The following is a 12,407-nucleotide window of genomic DNA, read 5'->3' on the forward strand; positions in this document are numbered from 1 at the left end:
TTCTATGTGGAAAATATATATTTTTACTTCAGCAAAAACAATGATGATCTTGCCAAAGGCAGAAATTTTTTTTCCATTGAATAAAAAAATGTATCAAAGGCTGGGAGGTTACATAGACACAACCCGAGGAGGTCCTTATAATTAAACATTGGATCTATTGTTTTATTCTATTGTCCTTAATCTCTTGTCCTAGCTATGACAATTGGGATTTATCACTTAAGAAGAAGCAGTTTGATTTCTCCTTTCTTTAATTGCAACACAGTGCCTCCCGTAACAAAAAAAGGGTTCTCGGGGACGAAATGATTATTGAAAGGATTTAACAAACCTGGGGACTTGCCTTTTTACAACTCCACAAAATGATTATTAAATTCTAAGAAAGGTAGGTGTTGAGTGTTATCTCTGGCAGCCAGAATCCAGGTAGTTATTCAGCGAGTCAGTAATTGAGTGTGGCTCTGTGTTTCTCCTCACTTTATATCGCATTAATCATCTTGGCTGCCTGTTTCTGCGGGCAGTCCTGAGGCTGCCATTCGATTGCTTAGTCAAAGGCAACTAGCGGTGTAACCTAGCAACGGGAAAATTACATAATGATGTCAGAGGAAAGTTGTTATTGCACTTGTTATTTCGTAGCCTGGATCATGCTGGCTTTCCAACTTGTTTGTCAACAGAAGAAACCTTCTCATTTTACACTTATTCAAGCCAACACTTTCGCTGGGCTTCATGGCTTCGCTGTGTGCAGGCCATTTTATTTCTTTCTCATTATGTTCCATTAGTAACCTGTGTGTCATCAATAACCTTTGTCCCGTCAATAATGCTGTAGTAACGCAGTAGTCATGCTGTAGTAAGGAAGTAATGCCTTTTTTTTATTTTTAAATGTGGGTTTAAATAAACATGAAATCTTTTCATGAATTTTGTATTGAGCTTCAATCTGATACGTATGCATTAATGGACCCTCAACATTTTGATTCCACCTTATAAAGATATATGCAAGAAACTCTTGAAAAATTATTGAAAAATTCCTGTGACAAATTTTTGAAAATGAACTTTATATACTTTTTAAAAATACTTTATATACTTCCTTTACTGCTATACAAATATAACATCCCTGCATACCTACAATAACATATGATTATTTACCTTTGTTAATATTATTAAATTGGCAAACAAATTATCTCAAGAAATGCCTCCTACTTGTGCTGCTATGGTCCATTTTGACAAAAGTGTATCCAGCTCAGATTCATTTACTGTACTTTGGCATTTTTTCCCAAAATGATAAATTTTACTTGATGTTTTATTAGATATGGAGCCCTTTACAACTGTTGCCACAGAGGAACGTCACAATCCTCAATCAGTAACTATTAACAATCTTTAATCATAGAAGGAGCAGCTTAAAGAAATAGAGCAACTATCACGTATGGAGGAGAGAAAAACAGAAAGAAAGGCAGAGGGTCATTGGAGTCTGAATTGTTTTATATAACAGTAAACATCTGCAGACTGTTCTGTGGTTCTGTGTATAGCTGTCCAGACTATAGGGGTTGTTGATTTTGTCTAGTCAACTGATGAGGGTCAAATGTCTCAGGACTACGGTTTAAAGTCCACCTTTTGTCAAACAGCATCGTAAAGACATCATGCAGCCAGCATCTTGCAGTTTAACTCAGTTGGAGGGGGTTTGTCGGTGTCAGTCAGAGACATTTATGGACTGAGGAACAGGGGAGATAGGACAGAGAAGTGTGTTAGTACGTGTTAGAGTAGATAAAGGTATATTATCACCATTAAATAGAAGGCAGTAGGCTCAGATCCTAACATATCAGCAAAAACCATACTCAGTTTTAAAAATGTTTCTAGTCCTCAGTCCTGATTTAAAAGTTGAGACATAGGGGCCTATACTGTAGCTAAATGCTTCTCCTATGCTCTTCAAGAAATAAAGATAAAGATATGAGATTAGATCAAGTAGGAGAGGTCTCACATAATTTCTGATTAACGTAATTATAAGGTCTGTCCAAATAGTTACTGGGGTTAAATTCTCATATTTTTTTTGTTTCAGTTAAGATTATTGCAGTAGTGTACTTGGTTTATTTTGTAGGTGCTGTGTGAAAGTAGATCATTCTTTGCTATTTGTACAGTTTAGGTGGTTTAGAACCTTCAGAAAATTAAATGCTAACAATGAATTTGTGCAAAGGGCTTTGTGAACAAAAGCTGACTTTCTCGAACTATATACAGTACAATGACTGATTGGGCAGAGTTAATCCTGGTTTCTTGCTGTGAAGAGATCATGTGAGTCCCACCTGGATGGAATCTTTATTTAAAGTGCCAATATACATTACAGGGTTCACCCTGTGTGGAGATTCATTTCAGTGGAGTTTGATATAGTAAATGAGGACAGAATGAGTGTCGAGGTATGAGGTCTTCTCAACTATGGGAATACAAATCGTTTGTGTGTGCATGTGTTTGTCTTTATAGTGAAAAAAGAAGACTCACAGAGAGGAGAAAAACGTACTAGGCTGCATGATTCCCAGCTTCAAATATCACTCTCAGTATCAGATCCAACAATTTTGTGTTTTGGAGAGCAGTGTCTGTAAGCAGTGCCCAAGAAGTCTTAATTTTGAAATGTAACTAATCTAGTTGACTCCCACATGAAATTTTTAGCTGACTGGGACATTGACATTGTATTTTTGCATAGGTGAACCATAAAATACTGTCTGTTATGCAGACACGCTGGGCCTGTTCACTGTTTCGTTAATCGTCTGTAATAACTAAAAAATGACAACCCAGCTAAAAACAGGCCCAAGTAATGTCATCTGAGTGACATTTACTGAATAGTTTGTTTTGTTTCCCTTCCTGTGCACTTCTGCTGGTCCAGTAATCCTCCTGACTACAATTCCAGATCATTTTTATACACGGTGAACTGAAAGTTTAGAAAGTAAATAGTCATATTATTTCAAATAGGTGTGCCACTCTCTTGTGCACTATGTTGCGTGTTATTCTTGAAAGGTTCGTGACACATTAGCAGTCCAGGTCTGTTTTGTTTTAAAATCAGTTGTCATAAATACAGACTAGGGGCTTTTGGGGTAACTGCCCATTACCTTTCTTTTACCTACATCTGTTTTCTGCCTTCAACAGTGAAAGCAGGTAAAATAATAAAGCATTTCGTTTTCTTGCTGTTGTGTAAGTGACTGGTTCTGCTGACCCGGCTGTGACCTCTGTGACCCCTTCAAACTGGAAAATGCTGAATCATACTTCCTCACCTGCGAGGGGTAAACTATTCTGAACCGGATTGTTTTTCCCACCTTAGGAAAACCCTACATTTTTGAAGTGCCTGGTTAGCGTTTTCTCATGGGGTCTCCTTACAGTAGATGCTAGTGATGGTTTTTCATCAACAGCTTTTAGAAACTGCTTCCTGATGGCTGTCCCAGCCTTGGGCTGCCTGGCCAGGTGTTCACAATTCTTATCTTAATGAGATGCCTGGATACACAAAGCTCTGTGTTGATTTGAAGAAGCTGCATCTGTGAGAGGAGGAAAATTTCAAGCTGAGCAAATAAAGTTCCTTCCCAGTGGGAACAATAGCTTTGGACAATAATTAATTTCTGAAACACTGGTTTCAGCAGATCGATGTAGAGCAGACGAGAAGAAATAAATGTATTTATTCTATATTGTTGCAGTGATGGAATAATTGTCAAAATAGAAACAATGCAATTTTCTTGGGTGTCTGTATTTCCTCTGCTGGAGAAGCAATTTGATTAATTATACCACTACTGTGGAGGCCAGCATTTTGTCTCCTGAGATGCAATATTATGGAAGTTTTCATTTTTCCCCTTAATAAGACCCGAATGTATTACATATACTGCCTTTATTTGTTTGGAAAATACCCAGATTGTATTTATTGTATGGTGCACTATTTTGCATATGCATTCTTACACATATTTTAAACCATGTAGATAGAGCCTCATAAGCCTACAATGAGCTACACTGCGGATTTCATGGGTTTTGGTACAACCCAAATCGATTTCTTATCATTTTCTGAAACTGAAAATACCGTCGGTAAGGTATTAGCAGGGTTTGAATCTAGGCCATATGGCACTGAGTACTTCAGTCTGATGAAAGCCTCTGGTGCAATGTCTTGAGAAAATGGAAAGAGTAATAAAGAGTGCCATTGGTTGAACAAATATTCTAGCAGAAAGAAGAAACTCTCTTTCTTGTGACTTTGATGGAAGGCTCCAGATTCTGAGACCCATCTGGAGATAATAAGTAATTCAAATTAAGCGTTTACAGTGTTCCTGATCTGCCACTGTAGTCACTGTTGCATGGCAAGCAAGGAATGCCTTGTCAGCAACACTCCACCTATTTTTTGGTCAGTGGTTAAGTCTGTACGCACTGTGATGTAGTGATCAGATATTCAGATTTTCTTGATTCAAAGTTTCAGCATCTCTGTTCCCCTGCTCCAAACAGTTCAATAAGTTTATGCTGACTTTGCAACATTAATTTCAAGCTGCTAATCATAAGGTGCAGTATTATTAATGAACTGACTCCAGACGTACAGTACTTCACATATTTTGACTTTTTGTTTCTCTGCTTGAACCACATAACATGAGGTTATGCATCAAGATGTAATTTCTAATGCAATGTGTGTGGTTCTTAAAAGTGCAGATAGAGGTAGATAGAAGTGTTGGGTCTGAGTAGTAAAAATAACTTTTAGAACCATAATTGCAAAGGGATTTTATATACCGATGTTGCTTTCTCAAAGAGCTACCGCAAATGCATCAGGCTTATGCTAGGTGGGCACAATTTCCTGACATTGATGGCTTCTTTTCCTCAGGCAAATACATTGAGCAACATACAATCAGACCTAGATTAAGACTTTTAAGAACCTGCCAAGTTTGTCAGGCAAGAGTCAAAAGAAATTCTTAATATTTGGGTACAGTATTTAAGATTGGAGCTGTAGATTTTTTTTAATACTGTTGTGTCTGTGAATTAGGAAATGTGCTGACTTAACAAAAGGCTTAAAACTTGAAAGAGTCTGACAGAGCACTTCAGATGCAGTTAAGTCACACAGCTGTGAAGTATTTCTTGCACAGCAGCACCATGGTAATTCCCTTCATAAAAGCAAGATTTACTAGATTTACAGACCCAGTAATGTTTCTTCAAAGCAGTCATAGTTTTTTAAACATTCAGCTGATTATTTATTACGAAGAGTGCTAAGAAGTTCCCTATAAAGAAGAGAATCACAAACATTTTGAGGAGGAATTGTTCTGATGTTTGTAATCCCCTGTACCGCTGCTGAAAATGGGAGCAGACATTGTTTTTACAGGGTTGTATCCTTCAAGATCAAATGTTCCAGGCAGTGGAACTTAATTATGCTTCTTGATGATTAAATTTGCATTTATAAAAAAAAACACAACTCTGTTGAAAAAGTAAAGGTGACAGATATTATGTTTGCTAGTGTTCTGGTTAGCTTTGAGCAGATGGTTCCTGCATTTATATTATGTTTGTTATCCACAAAGATCCCAAAATGCTTCAGTGATTATAAGACTTCACTTTATCCATCAATCAACTGCAGCGCCCACCTAAAAGTGTCAACCTATGTATTTCACCTCCATTTTCTGTCAAATTTGAGAGATAAATCTTAAAGTATAAGTATAATATTACTTTAAATAAATTGATTCTGCATGATCAAACATTGTTTTCTTCATTGAACAATAACAGCTGATATTTTGGATTTGTTTTGCTCAGTTGACTGGTTGGACTTTGATTCTCTTTCTTCCTAACTCTGGACAGGTTTGATTAATGTGAATACAGTTGATACATTCTATAGCTCCATATATTTTGCCTGGATTTTGCAGTCTTCATTAATAAGGGAAACTGGACAGAATAAATTGAATAGTTTTGGGAGGAGAGGAATGAAATATTGAGAAGGATCATAGGAATTAGGGCTCTTTGGAGCAAAAGAGCTGACTGGCTACACGTGTGAGAAAAGTTAGTACTGGGCTCATTTCATCTGCAGTATAATCAGGAATACACCTGTGGTGAAAGGTGAGTGGTCCCTTCAATCTGTGGTAATTGCGCAGATGGTTTTTTTTCTTGATTTCAAAATATATATTTTTTTTTCCAAGCAACAGAAGTTCATATTGAGGATTATATGGCTTTCAATGGGATTTGAGAATGTTGGGTTTGTACTGGTAGTATTTGTGTCTTTCTTTCGCGGGGGCAGGGAGAAGGAAGTATTATATTCAACACATTGGATCTTTAATATGTGCACTTACTCTGGTTTCTTTAATTTCTCCATAAGGGGACGCTAGTTCAGTTCTGAGCTTTTCTTCGTTACATCTGAGTAATTTTACATCTTTTTAATACAAAATTAAACCTCCCTCAGGTCTAAAATGTATGGTAAATTTAATAAAGGCAGTTTTCCGTCATTGGCTTTGTAAACGTTTTGTATTTTTTAAAAACGTATCCACATACAAGCAATCACCCCCGAGAACATCAGGGACAGAAACCCAATTCTTTTTTACGTAACATATAACACAAGATATCATTTGAGCAGCAAGCAACATCAAGACCCCGCAGGTACAATTTGCCCTCCTTTTGAGATTTTGCTCTGCAGGCATCTTTCAGCTCTTGCTCCCAAGTCAGTGTATGCTGTCACAGCAGAGGAATTCACCAAGAGTTTTGTTTCACAGTCATCACAACAGAGATGCACCTGCTAAAACATGTCTTTACATTTTAGAAGTATAGAATTCCTCCCATCTATATGGTTGGCATTCCAGGACTCTAAAGATTGTCTAAAGGGTGTTTATAATATCCTTATATTAATCCTTCTCTAATCCTTATATAAGATCCAATATCGCAGATGCGTTTCCAGTTTAAGGGTTGCTGTATAGGTTTTCATTGCTTGTTATTTTCACATTATTATTTGTCCTAATAACTAAATGTTGGAACAGTTTTTTAGTGTACTGTGCTTCTCAAGGCCGTTTGCCTAGAAGCAGAAAGGGAGAGGAACTCTGCTGAAAAAAAATGAAAATAAAGATGAGGAAGGGCAGTGGGGGGGATTCTGTACTTCCTGTAGTGTGGGGGGGGTGGGGTACGTGTCTTTTAGCACTGTGTGTGTTAATGCTGCACAGATGCTACAGATGTCATTGCTACCTATCATAGCCATGGGAGACCTGACATACAGCTAAGGCATTGTAACGCCAGCAATCTCCGACAAGGATGTAGATGTACAGAACATATTCAAGATATGTAGTACACCTAGCAGTAATTCTTCATTTTCTATCAGGCAAGATATAAATATACAGTATTTATCCTCTGCTATTGCAGAATACTAACAAGGTGCGATTGTAGTGACCACATCATGGAATTCTGTGCTGCTTATGAGGGCCGTTTTGATAAGCTTGCTGAGTGATGTTAGATCAGCTTCTCGGGCTGAAAATGCACAATGCTTTGGCTCTTCAGCTGGGGCAAAGCTGGCAAATGGGTGGTTAAGGGTTTCTGCCAGGGTGGGTGATCGCTACTGTGATCTATGGTCATGCTCTCTAAGAGTGCTGATAGTGCTCGACAGCAGCTTTCAGGAAAGCCTTTCACACACCAGGTGCACGTTCTCAAGTGACTTGATCTGTGTGCACATGACAAGAATTATTCCATCCTCATTTCTTAGTGTATCCTCAGAGTGGCAGCAAGCTGGAGCCTAGCCTGGCATGTAATGTACCCATGGAGGGACATCTTGGCACTTTTTTAAATTATTATTATTATTATAATTATTATTATTATTACTGTTAAAAAGACATGATAACACCAGGTTTGGTTTGTATCCTCTGTTTTCCTTTGATAAAGTGAGGAGCCGTAGAAAATGTGCAGTCTTGAAAGAATTTTTTTTTTTTTCATTTGTAGCGAAGAAAATGAGGAGAAGATCTGGAGATTGAGGGTGATAAAAAACTCACTCATCTTTAGGGGACATCCGGGCAGCTCCTTCAGCCACTGGCACATGTGAGAATTGAGATTCACAACAACCAGTACACAAGTGACTGGTTACCTGTAACCTATTAAAACCGTGACCAGGTGGGGCATTTCTTTACCCTGAGGGTTGTAGGGCTCTGGGACAAGACAGCCACGTGGTTGAAGCTGATACCCTTGCTTCCCTCACGAAATGGCTGGATGCCATCCTTGGATCCATAGACTACAAACTGCCAAAAGGCCTGAACAGGCCTCTAATTTTTTTTCTAACCTTTTTCGTGACCTTGTTGAAAATTGAAAGGAGAAGGCTTCGGGGGAGGTAATTGCTTGAGACAAAGAAATACAATAAATAAAATGATCTTGGTAGATCATTTCAAAGTGGAGAAGGGGGCAAAGTTACATTCTAGAGTTACTGTTGATGCCTGTGGTGTCATAGCTTCGAGTTTGACTTTATCTGTTTTGGGATCAGTGCACATTGAGATAAGCACGGCTTTGCATGGTTTTAATCTTTTAAAGATCAAAGAGTGCGTGAAATAGCGTTGAAGGGTTTCTTTAGCCTGTTACAGAAAAACTCTTTTCACTCTACGTCAACAGAGAAATGGTTGACTGACAGCAATGCCATTTGAATGGACAGTCCGGTTTCCCAGTCTTTGGTAGCATCAGAGCAGAATCGATGTGACTCTGTCTTAGGCCTGCAGTGCAGGTTCAAGTATTTCACAAATCGCTTCTCCGGCAGTGTGCTGGCAGGCAGTGTCTGCAACTTTCTTAACATGGAAATTTATTCGGAGAAGCAATCACAGTAAACTTGCTAATGAGAATTCTGCATAAGCTCGCACTGTAGAGATAATTTTTTTTTTTTGCAAATGCATAAAAAATGAGTTATTGGTGGCCTTTGTTTAAAGTGTGCCTGCCTTTCTGGGCTCTGATCAGTATGGGCATGTCAGGAGAAGTCTCCTCAGTTGTTCAAGGCAAAAATAGAATTAGGAAAACCGTTCCCTGCGGTTGGATCCTCGGTTTCGGAGGGGGGTTGTGTGAGCTTGTTGCTCCCAGGGGCCCTGATGCTGGGAGTGACCTCCAGCTCACTTCCAGCCTCCCCCTCTCCATTCCTCCCAGCAGTCCTCCAATCCCTCAGCCCAGCAAAGACGTTTATCTTGCTGGGGTAATTGAATCTGCATGAATAATGAAAACAAACATCAAACAAAATAAAATCAAGTCTCATTTGTAGAATAAAGAAGATGAACTAGTAAGCAAGACTCTCAATAACTCATGTTGTCAAAGGCTGTTCATTCTCCCTCAGAGATTTTATACTATATATGAGATATAATGCAACAAAGGCTAACATTGCATTAATTCTGCGAGAGAAGTATCAGTTTAGTGTCAGGCTATCCACACAGTTAGATTGTGTATCTCTACAACCTTATTGCAGCTCAATTTAAAAAAAAAAGTGCCATTTAATTTTTACAATGCTATTTGCTTAACTGAATGTAGAAGTGGAATTTTTTCATCCTTGAAAAATAATACCAGTTATATGACCGGAACTGTATATACACCCAAGTGTGGTTTCTGTTTATGAGTATCAGGCTACGATCAGAGTGTATACATAAGGATGCAGCTTCACGTTTTTGTAGATACTGTAGGCGCTGTCCTAAAAGGTCATCCACGACAGGCCTAAGCACTGGACTGCATGAACCATTACAGGATTTTAGGAGGATTGTTTTTTGCTCAGATTGTAGATGTGCATTGGAGTCGGAGTTCCGTCAAGAGTGTTACATTCATGCAAAAAAATTAATGTGAGCTGTTTGCTATACTCTGCCTCTAGGGCGAAGGCTTTTGAACACTGCTGATTCCTTTGTTTAAATGGATGGCAGAAATGTCCTCAACTCCTGCTATGCTTGGCTGAGAAATTATTAATGGTCTTGAGCTTTACTTGAGCTTTGGAGAATTTTATTTGGGGGGGAGGGGGGGGATCAATTTTGAGAAAGACACAAGAAACGATTTTTTGAAGTGTCGTGCCAAAGGAATTTCTTTGGCCTCACGTATGTTATTATGAAGGCCATGCTTTAATCTGCGAGTGCAGGAGAGCTCTGTGCTCTTCCTTGTGTGGTGAAATTATCCCGATCAGCCAATTTGCAGCCCCCATCACTTCACCAGAGGCACATTCTGCTCTGAAGTGAGAGAGCGCTTCCCTCTTTGTCACAGGCGGAAAGAGTTGCTGGATTCCTGCCTTCAGAACTGGAAACTGATGGGAAAAAATGAAAAAAGGTTCAGTCCCCTGAGTGGAACAGCACTGGTGGGAAACTAAGAAGAAAAAATTCAAGGCTTAGACATAAATCAGAAGTTGTAGCTGGGTGTGACTGATATTTCTGAAGGGCAAAAAAAATATCAGGGTTTCTAAAGCTTGTTTTTAATATTGCATTTTTCCAAAGCTTCATTACCCCGTGCTAACATGGAAATCTCATGGTGTAATTCAAAGCATCCATCAAAAAGCCTGCGGTGTATATGAAACAAGTCCTGTAGGACATTGTCAAACCACCAAAATGGTTTGTTCCAGCTATAGTCCCATCCCTCAGGCAAAAGTCCAGTAAATGTGATCTACATTATGTATTGGCTGTCTGGATTAATTCAGATTGCTAATCGCAGTATCTTACTGTGGGACCCAGTGTCCTATTTTGTTTGTGGTTGGTGTTGAAAACTCTTTCAACAGTGAATTCTGAAGATGTGATCTCCCTCTCTCTGCAGGTTATTCTCTTTTTCCTGTTTTTTATACAGTCATTCGAGTATGACTTGGACAGCCTGTGAGCTAAACCCTTCGTTGCACTGAAATAACTGTTGTTTTTGTCAGTGACTGAGCTCAGGTAAAGTGCCACAGCACTTGCTAAATTCTAAGGAGACGGGTTGCACTCTATTCACTTTATGTATCAGTACAGCATACTGAATACATATTTTTATGTCCCTCTTAATGCAGAAAAAGTCTTGCAGCAATCCTCTTTCTCTTGCTTAGTCTGAGCTCATCGTTTTGGCCTTGAGAAAGCTTGTTGCAACCTTCGAGGATTCACTGTATTTGCTTCAAAGATCAGTCATGAGTGATTTGAAGTAATGCAACTTGACACTGTCTCTCTGAGCGTCTGTGTGCTGCTGGTATGCAGAAGACCTCCCTTCAGATGATATTCGACAGTACTGAGAGATTGTCTTGACAGAGAAGGTCTTCATCGCTGGGGCCTGCGTTGCGAATCAGTGCTGTGCTGTAAGAACAGGCCATGTTTCTGTTCCAGCCTGCGTGACTGGAAGGCTGTGCTGGGTTTTTTTTCGGATGGGAGATGTCACGTCACCCTAATGCCCTCCCTGCTCTCCTCTGGCCAGCTAGGAGCTATCAGGTAGAGCTTTCACTAGGAGGAAGTCATTCCTGTCTTTTGCATCCTGGGGTTGTTAACCGAAGGGACAAACGTTTTGATCATATATATTTTCAAAACTTAGAAGTACAGTATGCAATGTGTTCTCTTTATTTTGTTTATTGAGGCATAATATTATTATAGTTCAGGTGGGGAGCTGCGTCAGCATGCGTAGGCTGCAAAAGAACAAGTAATAGGTTTATTCCGTGCTGGAAAGAGAAGAAATATAACACAATGTTTCAGCTGTGGAGACTTCTTCAGGTCTGACCACTACAATATTCTGTGCCAAGATGTCCCCTTGGACGCTTTGAGGCAAGCATAGCTCTGTTGTTCTGGATCACACTGTACTGTACGTGCTGGATCATTGTGAAACACTAGTGGGTATGCAGACCCTTCGATACTGAAATGACCAGGGTCAGCAGTCTTATCACCTTCTTAACTACAGCTTAATATCTGTTTCTGCTGCCAGGAATTGATGCTTACTATTCCAGCGACTGTTATATCTGAATGTTTCACCGCCTCAGGAACTTGCCTTGTCCTCAGCACTTTTTTTGTCACAAAGGCCCAATTCAAAATAAAGTGCTGAGGACAGTTGGGATTACACACACACACACAGAGAAAAAAAAGTTGAACGCCTTTTTTTTTTTCAAATCTTGGTATCACGCAGTTTTCTCTGTCAGTGGCCGGGCGTTTTGGAAAGCAGGCCAGCGGGTGTAGAATTCTTGTTTACAACAAATGGCCACATGACTTTGGGTACATGTCACTCTTTAAATAGTCTCCCATGTGAATGATGAGCTGTTATTAAACTGTGCCTGAACTAACTCTATTAGTTGTATTAACATTCCTAATTAAACACCACTTCATTAACTCTCCATTTCCTGTGATGCCTTGACAGTTTTGTTCTGATGTTAAGAATTCCCCTGAATATGACGTCTTAGGCAGACCTCCCTTTGTACGCATGCAGTGATAATCAAGGTTACATTCGAAAGCATTTTGATACTGCTTATGTTACAGTGGGAGTGCCCACGAGTTACAGCCTCTTTCATCAGAGTACTTAGTGTACTGAGCTCACTACAA

This window comes from Lepisosteus oculatus, chromosome 19 (genome assembly GCF_040954835.1).
Source record: "Lepisosteus oculatus isolate fLepOcu1 chromosome 19, fLepOcu1.hap2, whole genome shotgun sequence".
In the NCBI taxonomy this organism is placed as follows: Eukaryota; Metazoa; Chordata; class Actinopteri; order Semionotiformes; family Lepisosteidae; genus Lepisosteus; species Lepisosteus oculatus.